Raw genomic sequence first — 24,506 nt, 5'->3', positions numbered from 1 at the left:
CACTAGGCCCATTTTATAGATGCGAAGATTGAGCTGGGGTCACAAGGAAGGTTGTTTTGGAACTACATTTTCATAGAAAATCCAGTCATTGTTCCAAATGCTTCTGAGGAGTATTCAAACAGTATAAATGCCCTTAGCTTGATTTCTGAGAATAATTCTCTGAGTATTTTCACCCTTCAAGCTGACGGTCAAAAGCCTCTTAACGTAGAAGTTACTAGGGCTAGGAGATACAGCTCAAATAGTAGAGTGTTGCACAGCACAGTGTGATCTGAGTTGCATCCCCAGCATAGTGAGCATGTACCAGGTGTGTTAGCACATGCCTGTGATTCTGGAACTCAGAGTCAGGAGGATCATGAATTCAAGATTATTCCCAGTCAATATTGTGAGTTGGAGGCCAACTTGGGCTATGAGAGACCCAGTGTTAAAAAAACTAAAACAAAAACACAGAGGTCATTATTTTTAAATAGCTATTCCAAGACCGTGTGTTTCTCCAAGAGGTGAGGAAACTCTCCCAGGGATGCAGAAAGTAGAATGCCTCAACCAACAGGGTCAAGAGCTTCACCTCTTTGGAGCTGTATTTCAAAGCACACAATTCTCCTGTGAACCAGAACCAAGCTATTTAAAATGGATTCCTTCCTCAGATTAACTTCACAAATAAGGTATCAGCAGACTTCAGGAAGAAACAAGACAGAAGCAATCATTCCTCATCAGGTCCTCTTAGATATCATAGCAGCAGATCAACGAGTCTACAGTTCTGCAATGCTAGATCACTTCTCATCTCCCATAGCCTTGGGTCATTGGCTTCATCCACTTAATTCTCTTTCACACCTTTGAGAAGGATTTAAAATGAACCTTCAACAGGATATTAGTATAACACCTAGCCAATACCACAGATGCCTTTTAAATTAATAAGGTTAATTGTTCTCTACCTAACATAAGTTTGTCTTTGGCATTTTCAATATTTCTCATTGATCTGACATTTTTCTGTTTCAAGCTTTTAAAGGGCTCGAATCAAAGACTATTGATAACTGAGCAAATAGTGAAGGTTCAGAAATGTACAAATACAGTGTCTGTTTTTCCATGAGAAACAATTACAGACTTTGAATTCAATGCAGGTTTTTCACATTAGCCATGTATAATATATTGAATTGTTTCTCTTCCCAGTCAGGCTAATTGGAATGAACAAACAGTATTGACTTTTAAAACCTGTTTTCCTTTTTAAAGTACCTTAAATGTATTAAGTCTGTAGACACAGCTCTGAGGCTGTAGCCATCAGGGAGGTACTCCACGTCAAAATAGAAGACTCACACGGGGTTTTGTGGCTCATCTGAGCAATTGTCTTTAAAAATTTGATGGATTTGGAAAGCTCAAACTGACAATTCTAACATTCACATTGTCCTGATTTTTTCATTGGATAGGATGCAAATGAACACATTTTTTTAAAAGAAAATATTAAGTTGGGGATATGTAGGAAACATGGTTGTTGTAAAACACAAATAGTCACAAAATAAATGTGGCTCAGATGCTTTCCAAGCCTGAGGGTCCCCAAAAATTTTTGTATGGTTATCTTCAAAGTATGAATGTTAATCATGTTCATTCCCCTGATAAGACATATTAATTGGTAGAATTCATCATAGTTTATATGGCACTGGAATGTTTATGTATGTGTACTTATTATCTTTTGAGCTGAATATCAGACAGAATTAGGTGAGTGAATTGGTGGCTTGAATAATATATAGGTCCTAAAAGTCATAAATAATGTTCTTCTCAGACAGTAACAGAAGGTATTCATTTCCTAGCCATGCTTTAAGACTCGCATTATATACAAGCACCCATTGCCCACAGGAGAGCTATTGAATTAGATAGCTTATCCATAAAGGGTTTCCATAGGAGTCCATCTTTAACCCAGTATGAATGGGATTGAACTCATGCGAAAGGTTTCCATCCACAGCTACATTAAACTGCATCTAAAATTCACATCAGGATTGGCTTGATGCCATGTATGATGGATCCAAGGACAGCTGTGTGCTCCATCAGTGGTCCTCGTTTGGGAGTAGATATTCACCTCCACATCACAGCAGTTTATACTGTCATGTCTGATCCACTGCATGAGGAAGTGCTAATGACCGTATTAACTATTTCCAAGCATAGCTACAAAACTACACGTTTGCTTAACACCTTTCAATGATAGAGGAAGTATATACTATGGTTGTCTTCTTGTAGTATGTCATTTTAATTTTGTTCAATGTGATATCAACTGTTTTAAGGAATGGGATTTGACATGTGTGTGCAAACTGATATGTACATAACTCCTGGGGCAACACAAGTGCCCATCATACAGTGTAAAAATGTAAATAGAGGAAATTTCATTTTTCTAATAAAGATAATTTCTGCCAATTGATATGAAAATGAGAAATGGAGCTGTGGTCTTTGTTGTACTCATTGCTGCTGCTGCCGGAGCCTGTCAGTTCCCCCTTGAACTCATCACTGTTTACTATGGTTAGTAGGAAGGATGGATGGACAGAAAATAAATCCACATTTTAGATCAGAGGAGAAAAAAATTAAGTACACTTCAAGGAGATGCAGTCTGGCCAGTGGGGGGTGTACTGTGGGCAGCACAGGGTACTGTGGGCAGCTCAGGGTACTGTGGGCAGCACAGGGTACTGTGGGCAGCACAGGGTACTGTGGACAGCACAGGATATTGTGGGCAGCACAGGGTACTGTGGGCAGCACAGGGTACTGTGGACAGCACAGGATACTGTGGGCAGCTCAGGGTACTGTGGGCAGCACAGGGTACTGTGGGCAGCACAGGGTACTATGGGCAGCACAGGGTAGTGTGGGCAGCTCAGGGTACTGTGGGCAGCACAGGGTACTGTGGGCAGCACAGGGTACTGTGGGCTAAGGTGGGTATAGCCATTTAGGAAAGTGCTTGTCCTATTAGGGTAAGTTTGCTTATGTGCAGTTTCTTGGCCTGCAATTTAATTTATGCCATATACACAAGGGAAGTCTAGATTGGCATATGTGTATATACAGTTTTATATACACAAATGAGATGTCATTGCATGGAGTAATCTCTGGCATACAATTAAGGGTCGTCCAAATCAAGAACATGCAAATTAGGGCAGTCCTGTTTGAGCAAAGTTCAGTCCTGGTCATAGACTTGGAGCAAGGCTACAGTTCTGTGGGGTGTGTTATACAGCTCCTGGTCCAGTGGGCTGGCTGCAGGGGACAGTTATTTGTCTGGTTTGAGATATCCTAAACCAAGCATAACTTTTTATAATAAAGCACCCTCATCTCTCTCAGTCTCTCTGTGTCTGTCTTTGTCTCTCTGTTTCTCTCTTCCTCTCTCTCCCTCTCTCTCCATCTCCCTCTCTCTCTCCCTCTCTCCCTCCCTTTTTTTCCTTCCCTCCCTCTCTCTTTCTCTCCCTACCTCTGCCCTTTCCTCTCCTGCCCTTCCATTTCCTCCCCTTTGCATATGTGTGTGTGTGTGTGTGTGTGTGTGTGTTCAGATATGTTGGTTTCTTACTAATGATCTTCCCTGACACAAACTTGATTTTACCTGCTTTTGGTAGGTGGGGGGCACAACAAATCATGGAATTGGGGAGAATCTTCAGGATTTCAGCTGAAAGCTTTGCTTTTTATCATTTGCCTTTACCACATCGCCCTGGACATCCCCCACACTCACAGCTTTGACCCTGATGTTAACCTCTACTGAGACCCATTTTCGCTTATATGGCTGTGTGTATTTCTCAGCCCCATTGCTGTTGACCAAAGTCAGACAGGTCATCCACAGTCCCATCTTTGACTCATGAAGAATGAACAGATCTGCTTGTTTCCTGCAGCAGATCAGAACACAGTGCCTAGTAGCATGTCTCCACATTTATCCCAGGAAACAGCTCTGCTGCAGAACTGATTTCTCAAGCCAGCCATGCAGTAGTCATCTCTCACCCCAGCACCCTTTATGCCCATCAGGTAGTTCTGTCTGCAGGACCCTTGCACTATATTCAGGATCTGTCTGCTTTGTCTCACCTCTAGCACTGTCGCACAGTCTTTCAGCTGCTGTTCAACCAACTGTCAAGCCCTCCTCAACCATTCACTTGCCTCTGCTCTTGTCTCCATCTCAGTTTGTTCTCTAGCAGCAGATTGGCTCATCTTGCCAAAACATGGATTAGATATGACTCACTTGACTCCTGCTTCCAGTATTTGTCCATCAAAGTCAGAGCAAGACCTAACCCTTCCCTCCATGGTGGCAGAGTGCTAAATGGTCTGGCTTTTCCCGCCTCATGCAAAGCTAGTCTGCACCACGCTCCTCGGTACCCTGCCAGGATAGACTGTCCTCCCGAACACAGGCGACTTGGAGTCTTTACTTTTCTAGTCGGTTCCCTTCAGATCTTCTCACCACATCATCCTTATCATATTTTGGGTTCTGCTTATTAGCACCCCTAAGTGAGGCATTCTATATAGGCTCAGAACCTTACATAGAACCTTCTGCATTACTGTCTCCTTTTTGAACTTCTGTGTGTGCTTGAAGCACTTACTTCTTCTGAAGTTTGTTCATAGATTGTGTTTATTACATTTGGTTTTTATTGCAGCTTTATGTTTACTTGTTTGTTGTGTACAAGAATGAGTTCTTATCTCATTCATTGCTGATTTCCCAGCATGTGACACAGTGCTGTGCATGGTGGGCACCCAGTAACATATGTCAAATATAGATATCTCTGGGTCCAGGAGCATCAAACCCTCAAAGAAATGGATGAGACCTGGGATGCAGCTCAGTGGAGAAGTGCAAGTACTGGGTTCAATAGCCAGCAACCCAAAGAAAAAGGTAACAAAATCAAAAGAATTAGATGTTTTTTATAGAGTTTATGCTAGAGGATGCCTCTCATCTTAAAACCCCTTTCTTGTGTTTCTCCCTGGCCCAGACCCTGATGGGCTCTGACCCTTCTTATCTTGCTTGTCTGTAATGTTGGGACACAGGTGACAATCAAAGGTGACACATCACAGGTGACACAATGGCAGGTGATGCATCACAAGTGACAATCACAGGTGACAAACCAGCCAGGCACAACTCTTGTCAGTTAACACTGCTGGAAGGAGTAAAAACAGGATTTTCCATGTGCCTTGTCCCAGACTCTAAGATACCTCCACAGATACCACGCTAATAAACCCCCCAAGCCATAGGAAAGCTCAGATCTTAGTCTCTTTATGATACATCCAACTCTAAACCACAGCATGGCCATATGTAACCCAAGAGCCAGTTAAGTGATGTCATGAGACATTGTCCTTGTGAGACAGAGAACACTCCTTCAATCCCCAGATAACTAAATCTAGGCAACAAAGAACTGTTGATCTCAGGAGCACAGCAGAAACCAGTGCTTCTTTGCTTTCTCAGCTGTGTGTGTGTGTGTGTGTGTCCAGGTGCACATGTGGGGACACTGAATGAGCATGTGTATGTCTGTTGGGGTGGACATCGGAGGACAACTTGCCTGCCATTCTTCTGGAGCTTCACCTTGTGTTCAGGGTTGGTTCCCCACTGACCTAGAACACAACACAAACACACACACACACACTTATACATACATACACACACTCACAAACACAGACATGTACACAACAAACACACATCTAGCTAGCCAGAGAGCTCTGGGGTCTTCCCATCTCTGCCTCCCTGGATCTGAGATCACAAACACCCATCACCATACCCCACATTTTTTAAAAACACTGGTTCTGGTAATACAATCATGTCTTCAACATTGTAAGACCAGCCCATAGCATACTGATTCTATTTTCTTCCATTTAACTAGTGAAGAGATGGAGTCTTACAGACAGACACTTGCTACAGGACCCATCAGTGCACTGATACCCAGCCCAGGAGGGAGCCTGCAGACCCAGGTGCTTTGACTCTATACCACGTACTTGTCTGGCACTTTCCTTCTCTATTGTTCTGTCCTCTGTCTTCTGAGACCCACCTTCCATGCTGCAGCCTTCCCTCTGGAGCAGTAGAAGATGGGCTGTGTCTAACCCAGTGGCACTAAATGCCATTACTGCTACAAAACTAATTGGCATTTTGTGAGTTGCCTTTACATCCATGTAGCTCCATTTAGGGGCATAATTATTTCCTAATGAGGAAGCAATTTATACCCAGTACTATGGACACTACTTCTGCCAGTGACATTGCTCCCTAGAATGGCTCAGTTCTTTTCTTTTCCCCCAAGATTCTGCTGGCTGAAGCCAAAAGAACAGACAGCCACTAAACTTAATTAACAGACAGTTCAGGTCCTGCAAGAGGGGAATGCTCTCACTTGCCAGGCAAATTTGCAGTTAGTCCACTGATAAAACCATTTTTTTTTCCTTGAAGAATATCATAGCCTTCTGCTAGTAATAGAATAATTGGGGTTATTTTCTTTTTTTCTGAGAGTTCTGACAAACTTTGTTATGTTCACTAAATTAACTTATCTTCATACAGGACCCTCTGGCTACCCCTTAGACCCCTTAGAGCACAACACAAACACACACACACACACACACACACACACACACACACATTTATACATACATACACACACTCACAAACACAGACATGTACACAACATACACACATGCACACACACAACATGCACACACATATACAATACACACAGGAATATTTGATTGGCAGAAATTATTTTGATGAGTTTAAAAAATAAAAGGACACAAAATTGCATGGGTAGGAAACAGGAGTGGAGCTGGGAAGGGTTGAGGGCAGTGAGGTAAATACAATTCAAACACAGCCTAAGAAACTTGAAACTTTAAATAACTAATTTAAAAAATGAATGAATTTTAAGTCATAGAGACACTGAGCCAAGGACCCTCTGTCCTAAGGGGTAGCAGCCCAGCAGCTGTCTCTGTGCTGTCCATACTGAGCTGCATTCTACCCAAACCTTTTGGTGCTGTGCCCCTAAGCCAATGTATGCATCTCATATGTGTAGAGCTATACTCATCTATATAGAGTTGGCGTGTAATTTTTGAATACTGAAATTTCTGGGGTGTATGTATGGATCCTCTTCTACACAGTCTAACACAGCAAAAGCTTCTATGGAACTTTCCTGAAGGAGGAAGCCAGATGCTGAACTTGCTGAGGTTTTCCTTTTGATCAATTCTTTTCTCACCCCTGAAGAAGAGCGAGCTCCTTCCACTACCTATCACCTCAGGAGTGTCAGAAACTTGTGCCTTTCTCTTGCCTCTTTCTCTCTGTGTCTTTGTTTCTGCTCGAGGAAGAAACTGACCAGGCTCACTTAACTTCAACAGCTCTTCTGTGTCTACTTCTTCCTAAATCTAAAAGAAATACTAGCCACCATTTCAGAAGGAGGGGACAGAGATTCTGGTGGTAGCATATAGACTCAGCATTTCTGGTTATCTGGTTGTCTGGGACCCATTCAGGCAGGAGATGATGGAGGGGAGGAACAGCAGGAGATAGGATGGAGAATAGACCTCCCTCATCAGCTAAGTTCACTGAAGAACAGTGTATAATGCCTAAGGAGATGGTTCAGCTGGTAAAACTTTTACCACACAAGGATGAAGAACTGAATTCAGAGTCCCAGCACCCACATAAAAAGGCAGGGCATGGTGGCATGCTCCAATAATCCCAGCACCACAGATGCAGGCACAGGAGGATCCATGGGGCTTTCTGGCCAGTTATTCTAGACAATAGGTAGATTCCAAGATCAGAGCAAGATCATATTCCAAGAAACAACAGAGAGCAACCACAGATGACACCAGTGTGAACCTCTGGCCTCCACAAGCATGGACACACATACACATGCACACCCACATACATATGTGCACACAAATGGAAGAGAGATACATACGCATGCACACAGAGGCATGTGGAATTTTGACCTGAAAAATGGAAAGAATGTTTTAGAAAGATTGTTGCTTGTGTTCTTTTTAGTATGCTTAGTACAATGGGGGAAAAGTTGGGGCCAACTTAAAGAACCAGAGTACATTTTACTGGCTTTGAGAGTCACAGCTACCATCAGAAAGAGGAACATGGTGAAATGAGCCATTTTTAGCATAATCAACATAAACATAAGGCTTTATAGTCCAAAATCCATCACTGAAAGATTAAATCACAGACCAAATTCTATACACACCAGCATCTGCCCTCATGCAACCTTAGCAACTCAAATCCACCAGAGCTCTAGATGAGCCTAATCTAGAAGAAAAGCAGTCAGCACTGGCACTGCCTTCAGGCCTAGGGAGAACTGTACTGGGCTTGGCATTTCCCTGGTTTAACAGAAAGAGTAAAAGATGAACACCACAGACCCACGGTTATCAATAATAGGTGATAAAGCAAGTGTACTGCTTAATCTCCACTTAATCTCCACTGCCAATTTGATGCCATTTAGGTTACCATGGAAACATGCCTTGGGGGAGTCCTCAGACCAGATTAGTTGAGGGATGAAGACAGATGTTGAATGTGGGCTCAGGTTCGAGACTTAGTAAACAGGAAGCATACTGAGCACCAGCATCCATCTCTCGCAGCTTCTTGACTGCTGATGCAGTCAGACCAGAGAGCTGCCTGTGTTTGTACCACCATCCCTCTCCTATTGTCCTGTGCTGGACCATCAAATGGAAAGCCAATATAAATCTTCCATGAAGCTGCCTTTTTCCAACAAAGAGGAAAGTAACTGATAGAGCAAAAACAAACAATTCACAACAATAACCAGCACACAAATACCTCTGTTTGCCATGTCTTCTAGATTTGTTGAAGACACAGCTTGTCTTCAACCCAACTAGTAAAAACATATACCTTCCTCCTCCTGCCACAAGCACTTTCTTTTTACCAGAACTTTCTTAAGCAGAGCTTTCTCAGCTTCCACTCTCCAGTACAAAGTACTAGCAGTCACAGCGACTTGTTCTTTCCTTCTCACCTGGACCTTCTTGCATGATGTTGCTCTCCATCCACAGCTGATTTTACCTCTTGTCATCACCTTCATGAATTATTGTGACAGTCTAATAACAGACCTCTCTGCCTCTAATATTGACTCACCTTTAATTTTTTATCAGCATACTTGAGAGTGTGGTAGTTCTAAAATAAATTTCCAACCATGTCATCACCCAGCAGAGAAGCTTTTGACACCTTCCTATTGGCTGGAGAGTAAAACTGAACTCTGTTCTGCCTGCCAGATACCGTTTCTGTCTGTTCTTGGTGATGCTACAGTTTTGTCACTGTCCCTGAAGCAGAGATGCCTGACCACCCATTGCAGTGACAAATGTTTCCTGTCTTCCACTGATCCCTGAAAACACCATTTTCTTTTCTTCCTAAAGACCCTCCAACCACCCAGCAAACAAATGAGCATCCGGTTACACTGACACCTGCATTACTTTCACACATTCCTTTCTGCCTCCCTCAGTGTCTGTGACAACCTCTACTGATCTCCCCCTCTTTCTGAAAACCATCTCCAGGGCAGCATGTCACATGTGCCCCCATGTATGGGTATGTCTCCCTATTGCGGCTTCCCCTTCAAAAGGTGTCTTTTATGAGGTTTGGGCAAAGGCTAGAACTGCAGATAATTTGGAAGTCATCAAGATATCTATTTCAGTTGAAAACCTGAGTGTGGATGGAAGCAGAAAGACAGGATGATGGGTTTCTGCTATGTTGACTCTCCTTGTGAGGTGGCCACAGAGTTCCTTTCACAGGAGACCTGAAGGAAGATATCAACCTTTTTCATTCTTGATAGGGAAGAGCAGAGCTTTCTACATCTGGCTAGTGTCTTTGGGATAGGTTCCTTGACACTGCTCTGGTATCTGCTGGATCCTCTTTCAACTTTTCTAACTCCTGGGCCAACTCTGCATGCTTAACTCCATGACAAAGGACATCCATGACAGGACACCCATGGTATTAAGGTTGGAAGCAAGGAGAACTACCAGGGCTATAGTGACTCATGAGTTCTAGCTAATTTTCCAAAGCTCATGGTGCTTTGGGTCTCCCTTCCCTCTTTATATCAACCTACTTCACACAGAACAGTTCAAGCTTCAACACTGGCCACAAGGGCAACAGCTGAATAGGTACCATTTAAGGAAAAGTCATCATTGATAAGGACATATATCCTTGTAGCAAATACAGCACCCCCACCCCTCCTTTTGTCCTACCTCCCTCTTCATCTCTTATCCATCGGTCTTCTGTTGATCTACAATAGATCCTCTATGTAATCATTTCCCAATGGCACCCTGACTGATACAGGTAGAAACTAAAAATAGGGTGAAATTGTGTTTTCAGTTGGTACAAAAACTAACAACCCCCAAACTTAGCTTCAAACATTTGCTGTCTTAAAATGGGTCAGGACCTAAGAGGCTCCTCTGAGTGGTTCTGACTTAAAACCTCTCAGAGGTTCACAATTGAGATGTTAACCTTGACTGCAAACATTTGAGGCCTGGATTGCTACTGGAGGATCTGTACTTAAGAGTGAGAAGAAGAAAGGAAGGAAAGAATGGAATAAAAGGAGGAGAAAGATAAACAGACGAAAGAAGGAAAGAGAAGAAAGAGTGGAGAGAGGAGGCAGACAGAAGGAGGAGGAAAATGAGAAGGATGCTCTAATCCTGTGTGGAGTTTCAGAATCAAACCCCACCTTATCCACCATATTCTCTTTGCATTAGATGCATATTCTCCATGGACTAGAAATGAAAGAATTACATTTCACTTTTTAAATGAAGGGCCATTATAAATTTTGTGACCACCTTGTGGATGAATAACTGAGCAACAGGGAAGGTGAGTATCTCACAGCTCATTTTTTCTTTTGTTTTGTTATTTTGTTTTTTGTTTGTTTTGTTTTGTTTGTTTGTTTGTTTTTGTTTGTTTGTTTTTTGGGTTTTTTTTTGTTTTTTGTTTTTTCTTGAGACAGGGTTTCTCTGTGTAGCCCTGGCTGTCCTGGAATTCACTCTGTAGACCAGACTGGCCTCGAACTCAGAAATCCGCCTGCCTCTGCCTCTGCCTCCCAAGTGCTGGGTTTAAATGCATGTGCCACCACTGCCCAGCTTCTCAGCTCATTTATACAAGGTCATTCAACTCTTTCAGTTTCCCTCTCTGTGTTTTGGTACATGTGAGTATTTCCAGCATCCACAATCCACAAATGGCTTCTTTTCTCTTTCCTGCCTTTATTCATCGTCCTAGGTTCCTCTTTCCTATTCCCTCTTCCCATCCTTCCATTTGATATTTCTTAAACTCATACCCACACACTAACAATTGTGTTAAATTTAATCCCTCTGCTGTAACAACCAAACTGAAATAGAGACTCAGAAAATGCCTATTTGTTGAATGAATAAAGTGGTCGTATCATTCAAATGCTTGCTCATTAACTCATTTATTCATTCATTGCATATTCATTGAGCATGCATTATGTTCAAAGCTCTGTACTGGGCTGACAGAAATACAAATATGAACAAAATGCAGTTCCTTTCTTTCCAGAGCTTTTATGTTGCTTGAAGGCAAACCAATTCAACATGCACAGTCTCCAGCAGTCTCCAGGATGTATCACAATCCTTAAGAGCAGAGGCCCCCCTTTTTTTTACTGTGGGGACTGTGCAGAACATTGACAAGGGTGGGCTAAGTGCTCCTAAGATGATTTCTCTGGCCCAAATCATGGAGTCCTTCCTTGGAAGTGTCCACGAAGCTGGATCTCCAGATCCAGGCTGAGTGACAGAAATGGCTTCAGGTGAGACACTTCAGAAGGTCAAGTGTGGGTCAGAAAGACTATGTCTTCTAGTTCCTGATCCTGTCTGGCCCTGAGAGGTACAAGAGGAACAAGCGGGTCAAGGGCAAGGTGAGATATACCCAACCCACCTCCTCCCTCTGCCGTACTGTGGTTATTTTTGGAACAAGTGCCCTAGATTTACTCCATATCACAAACAAACATCGTCACTTTAGAGCCATTGGGGGAGGGAGAATCAGATTCTCATAATGAAGTTTCATGAGGGTTACATAACCCTTGATAAGCAGGTCCTTCCTCTGTCATCTCCATGTGTGATATCCAATCTAATAGGCCAGTTTTCATGCTTCCAAGCTAGCCCTCTTGAAGGCTGTTTCTGCCATGGTTGGTCAGCTTCTTGGAAGGTTTCTGTCTCTTCACTAAGATGAAAGCAACATTTTGATAACCTCAACACATTTCCTCACCATATCTCTGGATTCATCTAGAAAAACTTCAGTTTTCTTTAAGGAATATCAACAACAGTAATAGTGATAACAAAAGCTAAGGTTTCACCACTGTGGGGTTGTGAAATAAGCCTAGGGACTCATGAAACAGAATGGAAAGGGAAATGTGGTGTGTGCTCTGAATGGGTGCTACTCACTGCAAAAAACTAAAGAGTGTCACTTGCAGGAAATTGTAAGGAACTGGAGATTGCTAACTGAAATCAGAAGACTTCATTCAAATAAATCTCATGCCATTTTCATATGTGAAGCTTAGGGAGAGAGGAAAGACATGAGAGTAAAGATGAAGTAAGAGTAGGAAAGGCTAATCAGGTACATGTGCTCGAGGTAGACGACATGCATATATAAGATGGCATTGGAAAACATTTTACTTTGAACAAGAAATACTGATTTTAAAACTTGATATTTCCTTTTGATGAATGTCCAGTTAGTATACTTAATGATGGGTGTTACTGTGGTGTCCTTAATACTTATGGTGATACTTAGTCCTAATTCATTCATCCTTGACCATTCTCTGCCTTTCCCCATCTTTCTGGTCCCCTTCTTCTTCCAAATAATCCTCCACTCTGCTTTCATGCCATATGCATGCCTTGATCTCTATCCTTCCACCTCCTCTAAGATTGCCACTTCCATTCTTGTTTCCCTTTCTGCTTTCATCATCTGCATGTACACACATATGCACACATGCACACACATATGCACATATGTACACACATATGCAGACATACACATATGCATATGCACACACACATGTACACAAGCACAGATGCACACATACATGTACAAATATGCACATATATGCAGACATGCACATATGCACATATATGCATGCATGCATGCACACACATACACACACATGCACACATATATACACATACACATGTATACTCCCATGCATTTATGTACACACACACACACAGAGTTTAAACCTAGATTCTGTGGGTCAGTGAGATGGTTCAGATGATAAAGATGTTTGCCACATTTGATATTTCTTTGGAAATGGCTTATTTCACTTATGTATGATTTTCATTTCATCTATCATTTTCTACAAATAGTATAATTTCATTATTTATGGCTAATAACTTCTATTGTATATAGGTACCTATTTTTTATCCATTCATCTGTTGAAGGCTATCTTGGGTGGTTTTATTTCTTGTAGTCTATGAATAGTGTACAAATAATGTGCATATCCCTGAGTCATGTTGACTTGGAGTCCTACTTGAAGGTAGAGCTGAGTCATGTGATAGATAGGTCTATTTTGAGAAAAACTGACATTTCAGAGAGACTGTATTTGATGTGACCCTGGCCTCTTCCTTCATTTTGTTGCTCACTAGCAGCACAACTCACCATTTACATACCATGTGCAGATGCATGCACAAATAATTCCAAATATTTTGATTGTAGATAAAATGTTTTAGCATCAATTTCTTTGCCCTGTATCAGCCTTTCCATGTCATTCCATACTTTTTAAGTCAGAGGCTTATGTCTCATACTACATAACTTCTATACATATTACTTCTATGTCTGGGCCAGCTTGAGATACTTCTGAAAAAAATCAATAAATATTTGATATATATGAATGTGAGCTGTTGAATACAATAAATCTACATTCTGGAAGATCACACTTTCTTTGTTTCTTATTATTGCTTTTTGGGGGAGGGTGGGGATTGTTTGTTTATTTGTTGCTGCTGTTTTGAGATGGAGATCTCCTGAAGTCCAGGCTGGCCTCAAACTTGCTATGTAGCTAAAGATGACATTGAATTCCTGATCATCTTGCCTCTACCTCTGGAGTTCTGGGACCCAAGGCTTCCACTACCACACCTAGATTTAGTGGATGCTGGATATTGAATTTAGGACTCTGTGTGATCTAGGTAGACACTTTACCAAGCTACATCCTCAGGCCTTAGCATGTGTCTTTGCACTCTTTGTTTATCTGTATACTTAGAGCCTAGGGTAGCATGTATCCACATAGCTTTGCTTGTTAGCTTTCAGACACACATTTGGTGTTTTGGATATAGTACAAAGATACTAATGCCAAGGTGGAAAGGCTGAGATTCAAATTCAAGCTCAGCTAACTAACTTGCCACCGTTGAGTCTTCATCACAGTTATCCCCTCTCTTTGCTCTTTAGCTTGGAGAAGTTGAGAATAAGAAGATGGTATGAAAGGCTTGTTGTATGCATTTAATTAAGATGTCTGCTACTGGCATTTGTGGGATAGCTTTGATAACATGCAACATTCTATAGAACCCTCACAATAATACACAAGGCAAGGATATTGTTTCCCTAGACGACCCATGAAGGCATGGAGGCTGAAAACAATTAAATATCTATACACAGAAAAAAGGAAAGGAAAGAGCACTCTGGAGCCCAGTTCATGTAGATCCTCCACCTGAGATCCCAGCACATCCTCTTCTGTTCCTCACACACCTTTGAGAAGTGCCTGGCTCAGGCCAGGCCTCGGAAATGCTTTCCAGAGGATGCTGAAGTTAAGGTAGTGCTTGGAAAATGTGCAGTGGCACCACATGGTTATTCTCGGTCTCTCCATCAGCTCACAAACACTGTTGACAGCATTGCAAGATTATCTCCTGATGTCATCAACTATCAAATAAGCATCAGGGATTAATCAAGAGAGAGATTGCCTAAGAATAGCTTTTATCGTCTCCACACCACTGGCTAATATCTGCATCTGCAGAATCTAATCAGAATACTCGCTGATTTGAAAGCAAATATAATAGCAATAAGAACACCACTTATTAGCATGCAGCTTAGAAAGTGGCTCAACCCAAATTGTCTGTTTTACACATGAGAAGTTTTGAGATTGCTCAGATGAGCCAGATATTACTTGGGGGCAAGATATCTGAAATCGAGCGATCCCAGAGAGTTAGCAGCAGTTTGCCTTTGCTGCTGGGGGGTCTGGGATGAGATTAGGAAGCAATGTGGCAGGAATCAAGGAAACTGCAGAACTGCAGACATGGGCTGGGAGAGCAGGATGAGTCTGGGAGGGAAAATAGTCATGAAGCCTACTACAATAAGCCCCCATCTCGAGATGTGATTAGAGGTTGACACACATAATTGCTGATCTCCTTGGCAACCTTGGAACACAACAGAGCCTGCTTTTATGGACAGTGGAAGTAGGCTCAGGGAGATGGAGTGACTTGTCTAGAGTTACCAAACTTATAAAGATCAGATCCAAAGTGCAAACAGCTGTCATCTTCCATTCACAGTCCAGAGCTGGTGCTTGCAGTCATGCATGCATGTGCATGTGAGATATTGAGTACTTAGTGTTAGAGTATATATAAGCCAATCTCATTTTTCCCCAATGGTTGTTATATTCTATCTAGACTCCCTCTCAGTCTCATGTAATCAATATGATCTGAAACCTCATGGCTCAAAATCTTATCATTCTAGCCTAGATTTCCCTCTGAGGTATATTTGCAGTGCCCATTTGCCTAGGTGATGTCACCACTTAGATACCATGCACTAATCTGAGACTTAACACCCAGACTAACCCTGGACCTCATCCTCAGATACTTAACTCATCCTCCAGTCTTCCTTACTACAGAGTTTGGGGATCACCACATGATTCAGATTTGCTGAATCAAGACATGCTTACCACCTTTCTCTCTTGAACACACAAATAGTGATCTTATGCCTGTGTCTCTCTAACTCCTTCACCCATTTCTACTCAGACTATTCCAGAAGCTGTAGTCATTCTGCATTGATTCCTACCTTCCCATTATACTATCTACTTAGCCCTTATAAGGGGAATCCAACCTCCCCTGATGAATTTTAAGACACTGATTTAACACAAACATTTCAGGATCATGACAAGTGAGATGTCCACCACATAACTGAAGGGTAAGAAACATATACAGTGTGGAGACAGTGCTTAAACATGATTTGTGTTTCCCTGTGGGTGGTATGACATGTCATATGTTGTCTACAACATTTTGCAACTGAGCACTTAAGATTCACCTTGAGAATTTTTCACTTAATGTTTGTGGATCAATGTTGGCCATGGGTTGCTGAAACTGTAGAGAGCAGAACTGTGGATTAGAAGGGAGTCTGCTGCATTGTCTAAATGAGCTGTCACCCGACAGGGCCTAGAGCTTAAGCTATCACTGAGCATCAGTTTGGGGACAAATACCAAGTCAGGCCTGTGTTGTTGTGACTGTTATGATGAAGCCATCCTACTCCATCTCATGACCTCAGTTTACCCTCTTTATGGCATTTTCTCTTACATCATGTTATCCATGGGTTTTGTGCAACTCTCTTATAACTATTCCTGTCACGACCACTGGAAGCTGAGGGTAAAGTCAAGTCCCTCTTACTTACAGTGGCATCACTGTACCCAAGGCAGTGCTGAACAGCCAGTATAGGGTGCTGAAGGAGAGGGCACTTCTCCAGGATTAATATATACCGTGTAGCTACATGGCCATGCATGGGATACAAGGGGAGCATCACTGTCCCTGGCTGTGTTGTGTTCCGTGTCTCCCCATCCCCGTGCTTACTAAGTTCTATGGAAACAGCACATATTTCACTGTTCAGAGTGGCTTGCCTTACAGATAGAGGCACCAATATCAGCTTTTAACAAGAGTTCTGGGCATCCTCATCCGTGAGCAGCAAGCACTGACCGGCTGAGGCATCTCGCCAGCCCTTAATTCCTCCCGCTCTAGTGATGAGAACACTCACTCTCAGAGGAAGGAAGACACTTCTTTGAGACACAACCAGGAAATAGTAGCATCAGCTAGGCATTCAACTCCCAGGCAGATTTCTTCCTTTCCGATAGCAGCCTCAATGTACGCTCCACAAGAGTCATATTAATTTACACTTCTGAAAGCCAGTTACAACATTTCCTGTCCTGGCAGACTTTTCCCTTGACCTGCTTTGTTTCCCCTACAGCATTCTCTCTCTGCCTGTGACATTTTTGCATGATACTGTCTTCTGAAATTTGACCATAAACATTATAAAAAGAAGGACCACCACTTACTGGTGTTAGAACCACCGCATCACGAGTAGTACCCGGCACCTAACCGATGCATAAGATATCTCTGGGATGTAAACTGAGTCAAGACCCAGCAGTAAATGACACCATTTTGTTTCCCTGAGTTTTCAGTCAAGGCTTTGCAGAGTGAAATCTTGCAGGAAGTGCTTAGGGAAACAAAATACGGCATGTTCCAGTGTGGGTCTAGCCATCCCCTTGCTAGATTCCGCTGCCTGATAGCTAACCTGGAATCCACACAGATGGAAACATGCTCTTTCTACATTATATTCCTTTTGCACCAAAATATAAGAGAGTATGAACAAAGCTTGATGCTAAAACCCCAGGCAGAAAAGCATGGTGACAGTACTCTGGACCTAATAAAAGTGTGATGATTCAGTAATTGAGTCTGATCGCTTCCAGTTTCTAATGGCCACGTCTCAACCACATCGTTGTACATGACAATTGTCCCATAGACATTCCGGGCATCATTTCACACAGCCAAAGAATTACTAAAAGCAGCAGGGAATTCTGGGTGTCTTCTCAGGCATGCTTGCTGTGCAGGGGTGAAATGTGAAGGTCATACATCTTTCCACCCCATGTTCCCAGGCCCGTGTGGTCACCACTCCTGTCAGACAGCCCGTGGAAGTAACACCTGGTGAAGTATCTTCTAGCATGTACAGTGACTTTCTCTCTGTAGCCTGCAGTGATTGAGACCAGGGATGTAAAGAGATGGAGATGTATGGTCATAAATGTGATTATTGGTGGCTTAAATGTGAAATGTCCCCACAGTTCCCTATGTGAAAGCTGGAATCTCTAACTGGTAGTATAATTTTGGAAGGCAATTGGAACTCTAGGCAAGTGGGGTGTAACTTGGAGGAAGCAGGTCTGTAGATGTACAGGTAAGTCCTTAGAGGTTCCTCTTCGTCCCCCCTCCTTTTTCCTGGTCAGCTATTAAGTGAAAGGTTCTCTCCTGCCCACCTTCCCACCACATGATACCCTGATGCTCTCACCCTTTGCTCCCTGGAGCTGAGCAACCATGACTTAACCCTTCAGGACCAGGAGCCAAGGCCGACCTTTCCTAGGTTGGACTCTCCTGTGCCCTGCTGCAGCTTCACAGAAGTGATTAATACAAAGGCCAATTGCTTTACCTCAGCCTGCTTGAGTCTCAGGCTGGACTCTGCCTCTTTCTAGCAGTGTGCCCTTAGAGAAACTGTTTGACTTAAGTTCTGAAACTTAAGTCATCATTTTGAAGTTAATAAATAATAAATGAATGAATAAATAAATGTTTATTTATTGTGGTTATTTGTGATGTGATAAAGTTATATGGATTCAGCGGCTGAGTAAATAACTTCACATTGGGTTCTTTTTTTCTCAGATTTTCATTTTATCTCAAGAAAGTTTCCATTAGCCCTCAGCCTCGCAGGGTCTCAGTGACTCTGGCTTGAGGAGCATCCCTGATAGTCAGGTCACTTACTCACCTTCTGAGTTAATATGTTGCCAGAAAAATCCAGGTTCGGCAAATAAGAGTAAGTGTGCAGGCCACTCATGTTAGTCTTCTTTCTTTTCTGTCCCAGAATGCCTATAAAGAAGGACCTCTATGGTCGACTGAAGGTTACCAAAAATTACAGTGTTTTGTTTTGTTTAATAGGAATAACTTGTTACCTGGCCATTTGCCACCACACAGCTGAGGTATTTTCCATCTGACATTTTTCTGTCTAATATACTAGGGTGAAAATGATATTCAGAGATGTGGACTTGAATTTCCTTTGCTGTCTTAAATAATACATTGTAGAAGCATTTGGTGGAGAAGCTGAGCCTGAGGAGCTGGTGTGGTTCAGAGAGAAGCTGAGAGAAAAGAAGGAAAGAAATGTGCAGAGCTCCTGAGCACGGGAAACAAAGAGATAAAAAGAGCCAGAGCCACGGAGACCCTGAGCCACCCAGGGCTAAGGGAAAGTGTCGTGAGGCAGCATGGAAATTCGAGAAAAAAAATGTATGCCTCTTACCCAACGTAAAGTTCTTTACTTGGCTAACTGAATCCACGAAACTTTCATCACATTACAAATATTCCACATCTGTGTGTCTATGTCTGTCTGTCTGTCTCTGTCTCTGTCTCTGTCTCTCTTCCCCCCCTCTCTTTCTGTGTGTGTGTGTGTGTGTGTGTGTGTGTGTGTGTGTGTGAATGCTAGGCACACTGCTAGTATAGAGTAGCCACTTCCTTAAGCCATGTTCTTTTCTGGATTCAATGCTATGTACATCATTGTTATGTATACTTGAGGAAGAAAAAGAATTAGGTTGGGATTGGATTAGTTGGGAAAGAGGGATGGGACCATGATCAGATGTCTGTTAGAAAAGATGGCTGGTTTCAATGGGTAGAGACCATTCAGCTTAAATCTAATTTGTTCTTTCCTCATAGGCTCTTGTTTCAAATGCCTAATCCTGGCTGACATTAATCTGGGAGGCTGTGGAGGCTTGAGAAGCCAGTGTCCTACTGCAGGGAGCAGGATGCTAAGAGCTGGCCACTGAAAGTTAGACCCTGTTGATGCCTTATTCTTTGTTTCTTAGCCCACTAAGATGGGAACAACCTCTGACACATGCTTCCACCACCATGACCTAAGCTGTTCATTCCATCCTGCTTTCCCAACCATGACAGACAGAAGCCATGAGCTAGACAACCTTTCCATTGGAGTTGTTTCTATCAGGTCCTGTGGTCACTGTGACATAAAAGTAACTAATACAGAAATGCAGCTTAAGCTTCCAGTGCTGCTTTGAATATGCGTGGCCCATGGGAAGTGCTACTATGAGGAGGTGTGTCCTCGTTAGAGGAAGTGTGTCACTGTGTGGGCAGGCTTTAAGGGCTCCTAGTGCCCAAGCCCCGTCCAGTGCAGAACATTCAGTTTCTTCCTGGTTGCCTTCAGATCGGGATGTAGAATTTTCAGTTCCTTTCCCAGCACCATGTCAGCCTGCACACTGCCATTCTTCCTGCCATGATGAGAACTTCTGAAACTGTAAGCCAGCCCCAATTAAATGTTGTCCTTTTTAACACTTGCCTTGGCCATGATGTCTCTTCACAGCAAGGAAAACCTAACTGAGACACTCCCATAGGCAGAGTGGCAGTGCTGCCAAGGCTCACGTGTGACTAAGAGATGGGATATGGACTGGCCAGTTGCTATAGAAAGTCAGAGTCCCAGAACTCAATGCAGGATATGAGTCTGGGCAGGCAAAAACCACTGTGTGAGTTTTCACCCCACTTCTTTAGATCGAGCTTAGTTCCCTTGTTAGTCACTGAAAGTGTTATTCTCCTTCCTCCTGAAGGTAGAGGCCAGTTTCCGGATTCCTATAGGTTCTCTAGTGACAGCAGCCCGGAAGAGCTGCAGCTAGAACAACACACCTAGCTCCTCACCCCATCAGTCTGCACCCACCTCCCTAGGAGCTAAGTATAGAGCCTCCCAGGGTGATGAGGACCGCAGAGTCCTTGCCTGTATGGAACCATGGTTTCAAACATCACATAAGGAGCTGTAGAGGCATATACCTAAAATTCCAGCACATGGGTGGTAAACTCAGTAGGATTAAGACTTCAAAGCGTGTGTGTGTGTGTGTGTGTGTGTGTGTGTGTGTGTGTGTGTGTGTACACCTGTATGGGTATATGTATGCACTTGTGTGTATGTGTCTTATGTATTCCTCCATGATACTTTCTATATCCTAGGCATAATCCAAAGTATTTTCCAGACACCAAGTCATTTAATTCTCAGAACATTCCTAAGACATATGAGTTTTTGTGTCCATTTTCCAGGTTAAGAATGTGAGTGTTGGAGAAAGCCAGCTTTCCTATTTAGCAGTGCCAAGCTGGGACTTAAACCAGGCAGGCTGCCTTCTGAGATGATGTGTGCTATGCTGGCACTTTTCTCGAGTGAGAAAGGCAGCTTTGAAACTGGAGTTGTAATGTGATGCGATCCAATGTTTATTTCTGAAGCCCATATACCATTTCTTTGTGTCTATATATACATGGGAATGAATGAGAAACAAGAGGTCTGCATAGCCGTTCGGCGGCATTTTCACAGCAGTGATTCTGAGTGGAGGGGCTGCGTCAGCTCTTACTTTTTCCTTTCTACATCTTAAAATTACTGGTTTATTTTCCACATAAGAGTGTGTTATTTTTATAAACAGAAAAGCAGTAAACAAGGCAGCTTTCACTTTAGAGAAAGACTAAGCAAATCTGCTGCTAGCCTGAGGCTTGTCTAGAAGTGATGTCCAAGGCCAGGGGAACCTCTCTCTCTCTCTCTCTCTCTCTCTCTCTCTCTCTCTCTCTCTCTCTCTCTCTCTCACACACACACACACACACACACACACACACACACACACACACACACAGATAGAGACAAAGACAGACAGAGGCACAGAGACAGACACAGGGAAACAGAGACAGAGTGAGACACAGAGAGACAGACACACACACACATGTACATGTACACACACACAGCACACACACACAGACACACACACACACACATGTTCTGCTGGGGGGTCTCTGGGTTGTTGTTCCCTAGGGTCTCCAGAGATATACATTCTATGCTCTGAGCTTCTCCAACTCTCAGGTAGGTTTCATAGATAAATAACCATGCTTACTTTATGGCTAATTTAAATAGAGCTTTAATTTGCCATGTCTGACCTTTCTGGCAAATCAAATTAATTACCATCTGTCTTGGTGTTCTCAGGCTGCCATGGCAAAATATCACAGACTGGACCGATCTTGAAGAACAGAGTTATTTTCTCCCAGCACTAGAGGCTCTCAAGTCTACAGTGAAAATCTGCCAGAAGACAGACCTGTAGGAGTCTGTAGGAGAAGGACCTTCTCCTGTGTTGTAGAGGTTACCCTGACCTCTTCTTTCATGGGTGTGTGTCTGCTGGAGCTGACAGGTGAGCATTCTTGTCTCTTTTACAGACACTAATGGCTCGGGTCAGAATCGAACACTTAGAACCTCATTTATCCCTGGTCACCTCCCCTCTTAACTAAGGTTTCCATTACTGTGTCAAGACACCATGGCCACAAGCAACTTGGGAGAGGGTGCAACTTACCTTCCACGTGACAGTCCATCCCCCAGCAAACACAGGTAGGAGCCTGGAGGCAGGAGTTGATGCAGAGACCATGGAGGAGTGCCCCTTAAAGGGTTGCTCCTTGTGGTTTGTTCAGCTCACTTTCTCATAGCACCTGCTCAAGGGTGACACCACCTACAATGGGCTGGACCTAAGCATACCAATCACTAATTAAGGAAACACCCCATAAGCTTGCTCTCAGCTGCATCCTACGGAGGCCTTTTCTCAATTGAGGTTGCCTCCTCTTAGATGATTCTAAGCTTACATCAAGCACATCCAGCTTGTATCAAGCTCATATACAAATACAACCTCACTAGTGGTCAGAGAATCAGTGTATGAGAATAAGTGTATGTTTTGATTCTTTTTTAAAGATAGTTTGATCTTTTGTTTTAATTCTTCTGTGTGTGTGTGTGTGTGTGTGTGTGTGTTGTGTGTGTGTGTAACTGTATAGTGTGTTTGTGTGTGGGTATGTATATGTATGCACATGTTTGTATGTGCATATGCTAGCATGTACATTGAGATATGTGTTGCAGCCAACCATCATTGTGCTGGCCATGAGGAACAAGGCTTCAATCTTTGCCTCTGGTCACTTCAGCTAGAAACTCTCATCCTAGTTTCCATAACTAAGGCCTAGAGCTCCTTTGTAAACCTGTAAGTGTGTTTAGAAGGAACAGTTTTATAAAATGGGTTTTGACGTTTTCTTGTGAAAATTTACAGTGAAATTTGTGAGTTGATTTAGTTACCCTTCATCCAGAGTGACAGGATGAAGCTGAAATGTAAAGGACTGGGGACAGACAACGTGCAGTCCAGGTCAGTCACTCATGTAGCCTGTGTGTCAGGTGTGTGTTAACACAGGGATAATATGCACAGGACCTCCGTGAGTGCTGCAGAGGCTGGTTTCACTGTGCTGGGCAATGAGTAGTCACCCGAGCTCCCAACACCAAAGGCCAGCGCCTAGTGTGTAGCACAGGAATCATCAAAAGAGTGAAACCTGAAGATAACAGGTGAGTCTGAATGCAAAAGAATTTTATTAAGCAGCAGAGGAAGATGTGCACCTGAGACCAGTGCTAGGGAACCTTGATGAAATGGCTGCTGCAACTTCTAACCAAGAGGAAGGGTACAAGGGGTCTCTGCCTGGTTCCCGTGTGAGGGTTAAAGGAAGGTGGGAGAGAGAGACTACAGGAAAAGGAGCCATGGACAGTCCATCATCACATTCTTGGTCATTTGCCTGTGCAGGAACCAGAGTGTCTTCAGCTGCAGCTAGCAAGTGTAAGCCTTCCAGGTCAGTTGGTATCCTGACTACCTGGTGAGATCTACCTCCTGCTCTCATCTTCCTGAACCTCCATTTTCCTCATCAGTGAATGTGAGCAACAAGGCAATGTCTCCATGAAGGTGACAAAAGGAAGAAATGGGGTCACAAAAGCCACAATGGCAGGTGTAAGGCCATCAGGTGGTACATGTAGCAAGAGCTGCATCAATGTCAATTCAATTCAACACTGACGTGTCTGACCGGCCATTTTATAATTAGCAAATTCCTAAGGCAATTAGCAAAGCCCTAAGCCTGTTGAGGAGGGGGATCTGGCTCAAGTTCACCAACATGAGATCCACTCATGGGGGGATCCGGCTCAGATTCACCAACACGAGATCCACTCATAGGGGGATCCGGCTCAGATTCACCAACATGAGATCCACTCATGGTTTTGGTTCGTTTAAGTCTGTTGGAAGGTTCAAATTTGCACTATGTGTGTGGCTGAAGGCAACTTCAATACCTCACTGAAACTCTGGTCCTGTTTATAAGTGGCAATATTCGTCATCTTAAAGAAATTCTGCAGGATTAAATTCAGCCACTCACATACCAGACTGTGATTTCACATATGTTTATACTTATTATGTGCTGTTTTTCTTGTTTTATTATTCCAGAATTAAACTTCATGTCACCACTATAAAGGGGAAAACACCACCAACATTTACAGTGGCAGATGTCATGTGTGGAAAGTGTGCCTTATAGAAAGCAAGCTGGAAATGAGGTGATGCTATTTAAAGTCAGGTTACGAATGTCACCTGCTGGTGGCTCTAATTTTGAGGTGTGTTCTTTTTGTGTTGATTTTTTTTTAAAGACAATTTTTAGAGAGGTGTGTACCTAGCAATGTGGTAAGACAGCAAATACACGTGCCTTTCCTTCAACTTCGGAGGAACTAGGAAGATAAGAGGAAGTCAAGCATGTAAGGGCTCCTCCAGGTCCTA

The 24,506-nt window shown here is 43.0% G+C and overlaps 1 long non-coding RNA gene across 1 annotated transcript; it reads right to left on the bottom strand.

The window, feature by feature from the left end:
- Nucleotides 1-11,325: 11,325 nt before the first annotated feature.
- Nucleotides 11,326-22,344, bottom strand: LOC116084972. Its single transcript, XR_004116336.1, has 2 exons — nucleotides 22,245-22,344; nucleotides 11,326-11,763 (listed from the first exon to the last, which is right to left on the bottom strand). It is a non-coding gene; the product is annotated as an uncharacterized LOC116084972 (long non-coding RNA).
- Between the last annotated feature and the right edge of the window lie 2,162 nt (nucleotides 22,345-24,506).

This window comes from Mastomys coucha, unplaced genomic scaffold (assembly GCF_008632895.1).
Source record: "Mastomys coucha isolate ucsf_1 unplaced genomic scaffold, UCSF_Mcou_1 pScaffold12, whole genome shotgun sequence".
Taxonomy (NCBI): Eukaryota; Metazoa; Chordata; class Mammalia; order Rodentia; family Muridae; genus Mastomys; species Mastomys coucha.
Note: the sequence above shows the minus strand (reverse complement) of the source record. Positions and strands in the feature narration are given on the sequence as shown.